At 35.7% G+C, this 5852-nt stretch overlaps 1 pseudogene; it reads left to right on the forward strand.

Annotated features, from left to right (window-relative positions):
• Positions 1 to 4110: 4110 nt before the first annotated feature.
• Positions 4111 to 4949, forward strand: LOC112925091 (tubulin alpha chain-like; annotated as a pseudogene).
• Positions 4950 to 5852: the final 903 nt, after the last annotated feature.

Below are 5852 nucleotides of genomic sequence, written 5' to 3' on the forward strand. Positions count from 1 at the left end.
ATCTGACTTTAATACTTTATCTAAATTCCTAACCCTCAATTTGATTATTTTTCTCCAATAATTCTGTGCATTAACCAACTATATTATATTTTTAGTGCTTAGCTGGATAACCATCAGTAGGGTTTACAAGAAATCACTAATTAAGCCACTAGAAAATAAAAGTTGTTTTAAGCAAATATTAGGCAAGTATTCATTACATAATAGTGGCCCTGGTACTTTGGGTAATTGAGCAAATGTGTAAGTGATGGCTTCCAAAGGAACATCCAGTAATTTTAGATAAAAGATGTGGTAATAAATGGAGTTATATTTGCATAAATATTCTGAGAATTCAATGGGACCCAAAAGGAATTGAATAGAAAGAAAGAAAGAAAGAAAGAAGGGGATACTATATATGAATGGAACTGGGTTAAATTGTTATTTTCAGAAATAGACACTTCTATATATTAGAAGTACCTGCTTTAGTGATCTACGGAATTAGGGCAACGTGTAAGATTAAACTAACTGTTTTTATACTTATACGCTATATACGTATTTTACAAACCCATAGTGGAAATATAATGGCCACCTCTCTATAGTCAGTAAACACTGCTTCATAAACACTTTCCATATTCTCATAATATAAGATATAAAACACAATTACCACAAAATAAAACTTTAAAAAACTTTACCAATATTTAATAAAATATAAAAGGTATAATATAAAGTGGAATTCCCCAGCAAAAACACTACTGCCAAAATAAGTTCTCAATAATGTTCATGGTATGTTTCCACAATATTTCCTATTATGTACACACACATGCAAAGGCATGTGATTTTACAACTATTATTTTTACTACATAGTATTCCAATATGTGAAAATACAATTAATTAAATCAACTAGATTATTAGAGTTTATTATTAAAAATTATGACATTAATTATTCATTCAGAGTATGATCTATATTAATCTGTGTGACTCAAGAGAAATACTTGTACTTACATAGGACACATTTTAATCATGAAATTGCAGTTTATGTGCATTCCATAAATAGATAGATATTGCCAAATTCCCCTTAAAGCATATGTTAGCAATGAGAAATCTCATCAAGTTTGTTAGTGTATTTTCCACTCATTATTGATATTTAGCAATATATTTTTTAATATTTTCTAAATGATACTCAAACATATATAAAATGAATGCTATGATTTTAATGTCTCTATTTTTCATCACAGTTCACTTCTTTACCCATGTCTATTTACCATTTTTTCTTCTGCTTTAAGTTGCCTTTTCATATCTTTGCAGACATATTCTGCTTTTTGTTATTGATTTGTTGGCTATGAACATTATTTTCTTTTAACATGTATGAAAAATAATCACATAAATTTGACATGTAGCTGCTTCTTCTTCTTCTTCTTTTATTTTTTTTAAATGGAAACTATTCTCCAGTGAGAGTTTATAATCTGACAATTTTTGCTTGTTGTCACACCAAGAAAACTTTCCCAAGACACCACCATTACTCTCTTTAATGTATTTTTTAGGTTTGATCTATAAGTATGTTACTGTTATATGAAGCTTTTGAAATTGTTAATTGTTTAGGCAATGGGTTAAATAAAAAGCACTGTTTATCACTACTGTCCAATCAATGATTCAAAAAGCTAAACTTATTATATGTTAAATTTGTATATTCATAAATTTGTATCTCTTTCATATTTTTCAAAATGTGACTGTCATGAATATATATTTTTAAAGATTTATTTATTTTAGAGAGAGAGAGCGAGCGTGCATGTACATGTGCGAAAGTGGTGGAAGGGGCAGAGGGAGAGGGAGAGAGAGAATCCTCAAGTAGCCTCCCCACTGAGCACAGGGCCTGCTGATCCCAGGACCCTGAGATCATGACCTAAGCTGAAATCAAGAGTCGGCCTGCTTAACTCAAAGAGTCACCCAGGCACCCCATCATGATTCTTCAGGATTTTATTAACTTTTCCTTCCCTATTTATTTTCCCCTTTATTGTCAATTTGTAAAATTGACAATAAGATTTTCATTAGAATTATTAGAGGCCAAAAAAAAAAAAAGAATTATTAGAGGCCACCCTTAGTGCTTGTGAAATGTGACTCTCCCACATGACAGTCTGCTTCACCAAAATAAGGAATAAGTGAGTCTGTTAGCATCATGGACGCCATAATCTTCTGTAACCTAATCACAGATGGCATCCTTCAGTGCTGATCTGTTCTCTTAGCTGCAAGTTACTAAGAGAGAGAGGTCTGCTCTAGTGATTGGATACTATTACGTGGAGGTTCTTAGAACTACTGTACAGGGGGAGTATGAAACATCAAAACCAGATAAAAACATTGGATAAAGGGAATCTGTAGACCAATATCCTTCATGAACACAGCTGTAAGTGTCCTCAAGATATATTATCCAATTGAATCCGGTAATTTATAAAATGATAATACATTCTGAATAAGTAGAGTTCATCCTAGAAATACAAAAGTTGTTCAACATGCAAAAATCAACCTGTAAAATTCACCACATTAACAGAAAAATAAGAAATGCTGTTTGATCATTCCAATAGATGAAGAAAAATTATTCAACTATATTCGGCAACCACTCCTGATAAAAGTCTCTTAGGAAAATAAGAATGTTTTCCTTGTTCTGCCTAATAAAGTGGATTTCCTAAAAATGTATAGCTAATATCTTACTTATTGGTGGGAGACTGAATATTATCTCACTATTATGGACTAAACTATGTCTCCCCAAAATTCATACGTTGAAACCCTAACCTCTAATATGATTACATTTGGAAACAGGGTCTTTAAGTAGTAAGGCAGATGAGGTAATAAAATTGGTGTCCTAATTCAACAGGACTTCAGATCTTAAAAGGAGAGACAGGATATGTACATAAAGACTATGTAAAGATGCTACGAGAAGGTAATTGTCTGCTCCTGAAGGAGAAATACCCCCGGAAAAATCAAAGACATTGCAAGGTGGATTCAAATTTTATTCAGAAGAAAAAGGAACTATAATACCTCCAAACAATTCTGAAAAAGAACAAAGTTGGAAGACCCATACTACCATATTTTAGTGTTTACTATAAAATACTCTATGAAGACAGGGCTGTATTAGTGAAAGGATAAATACATAGATCAATGGAACAGAATAAAGACCCAAAATAATCCACACCAACAGAGTGACTTTATTCATTATAAAAATGCAAAGGTAATTCAATGAAGAATCTGAATCTCTTAAGCTAATGGTAGTGGAATAACTGGCTTTCTGAATGCAAAATGTTTCAGGCCCCATCTCACACCTTATACAAAAATGAATTTTAAAAAATGAAAATTAATTCAAAGTAGATAATAAACCTTAAAATAAAATGTAAAACTATAAAATATCTGGAGAAAATCTGTGTGACCTTGGGTTTTGCAATGAGTTTCTAGATATGTATTCATTATCCTAATCTATATATAGGAGGCAGGTTTTATTGGAAAAGATGATGCTTAACACATTAACAATAACAGATTATCTAGTTCTAATTAATTCAACAAGTATAAACTGTTCATTTGTTTTTATTTTTTTTCATTTGTTTTTAAAATTATAAATACACACCATGTATAATCATTGCACAACAATATTCATCCACAGAGCATTCCGCAAAGCATGGTGTATTCATATAAAATAGAATATGATAGCAATCATCTAGTGATCAATGCACCACATATACACTATCAATATGGATTAACACAACAATCATAGAGATTAGGGAATAAAGAGACCTGTAAAAATATACTTAGAGTGTTTTGCAATTAATGTATATTGACAGAACAATTTTGTGTCAGTAGAAATACAAAGATAGGATATATAGGAACTATATAAAACTTGTATGGGAATGATAAATCTCAAAATCAGTATAGTGATCATATATCTTCATAGGGAAGAAATGTGTCCATCATGATAAAGAGATTTATTTTATTTGTAATATTTTATTCCTTAAGTTAGAAGAAAGATAGTTTTCCATGGAAATATTCTCTAGCAGGTTCTCTTACATCGACTGTCTGAGAGTCATGCTGTAAGAAGCAACAACCTCTCCTTTTCCTCACCACCAACTCCTTGGCAGGGGCAAAACAACAACCATGTGTGAATGCATCTCCATCTCCAGGCTGGTGTCCAGATTGGCAATGCCAGTTGGAAGCTTTAGTGCCTGGAACATGGCATTCAGCCTAATGGTCAGATGTCAAGTGAGAAGACCACTGGGGAAGGAGATGACTCCTTCAATATCCCCTTCAGTGAGACAGGTGCTGGTACACACGTGCCCAGGGCAGTGTTTACAGATCTGGAATCCACGGTCACTGATGAAGTTCACACTGACACCTACCCCCAGCTTTTCCACCCTGGGCAGCTCATCATGGGCAAGGAAGATACTGCCAATAACTATGCCAGAGGGCACTACACAATCAACAAGGAGATCTTTGACTTTGTCTTGGACTGAATTCAGAAACTAGCCAACCAGTGCACAGGTTTTCAGGGATTCTTGGTTTTCCATAACTTTGCAGGGGGAACTAGTTCTGGGTTCACCCCCTGTCAATCATGGAGCAAGTCCAGACTGGAATTCTTCATTTACCCAGGCCCCCAGGTTCCCACAGCTGTAGTTGAGCTCTACAACTCCATCCTTACTACTCACACCACCCTGGAGCACTGTGATTGCGCCTTCATGGTAAACAATGAGGTCATCTATGACATCTGTCATAGGAACCACAATATTGAATGCCCAACCTACCCTAACCTAAATAGGTTGATAGATCAAATTATGTCCTCCATCACTGCTTTCCTCAGATTTGATGGAGCCATGAATATTTGTCTGACAGAACTCCATACCAACCTGGTGGCCTATCCTTGTATACACTTCCCTCTGGCCACATATGCTCCTGTCATCTCTGCTGAGAAAGCCTACCATGAATAGCTCTCTGTAGCAGAGATCACCAATGGACGTTTTGAGCAAGATGGTGAAATGTGACCCTCAACATGGCAAACACATGGCTTGCTGCTTGTTGTGCTGTGGTGATGTGGTTCCCAAAGATGTCAGTGCTGCTGTGGCTACCATCAAGGCCATATAGTTTGTGGACTGGTGCTCTACAGGCCTCGAAATTGGCGTTAATTAACAAACCTCCCACCATGGTATCTGGTGGAGACCTGGGCAAAGTACAGTGAGTTGTGTGCATGGTGAGCAACACTGCTGCCACTGCTGAGGCCTGGGCTTGCCTGAACCACAAGTTTGCCCTGATGCACACCAAGCATGCCTTTGCTCACTGGTATGTGGGTGAAGTCATGGAGGAGGAAAGTTTTTTGAGGCCCGTGAGGAAATGGCCACCCTTGAGGATTATGAGGAAGTTAATGTGGATTCTGTCAAAGGAGCGGGTGAAGAAGAAGAGGTATGCTAAAGTTAAAAACGCCACAAAGGTCCTGCTTTTACAAGGAAGCTTATTCTGTGTTAAACATTGAAAAATTATGTTCTGATCAGTTAATTTGTATGTAGCAGTGTATATATACGCTCATATACAGTCACTATACTATGCTTTAAAACACACCACTTTGTTACAGACCCAAGCTCTCCATTTCCCTGATGGGTTTGAATAAAGTATTTCCTGTCTTAAATGAAAAAAAAATAAAAATAAAACAACAATAACTACAATATTCCCAGTGACTTTAATCAGTTTGAAATACTGTATAATAAATATAGTAATGGGATGCCTGGGTGGCTCAGTGGTTGAGCGTCTGCCTTTGACTCCAGGACATGATCCTGGGGTCCAGGGATCGAGTCCCACATCAGGCTCCCTGCATGGAACCTGCTTCTGCCCCTGCCTGCATCTCTGCCTCT

The sequence above is a fragment of the Vulpes vulpes genome, chromosome 4, assembly GCF_048418805.1.
Source record: "Vulpes vulpes isolate BD-2025 chromosome 4, VulVul3, whole genome shotgun sequence".
Lineage (NCBI taxonomy): Eukaryota > Metazoa > Chordata > Mammalia > Carnivora > Canidae > Vulpes > Vulpes vulpes.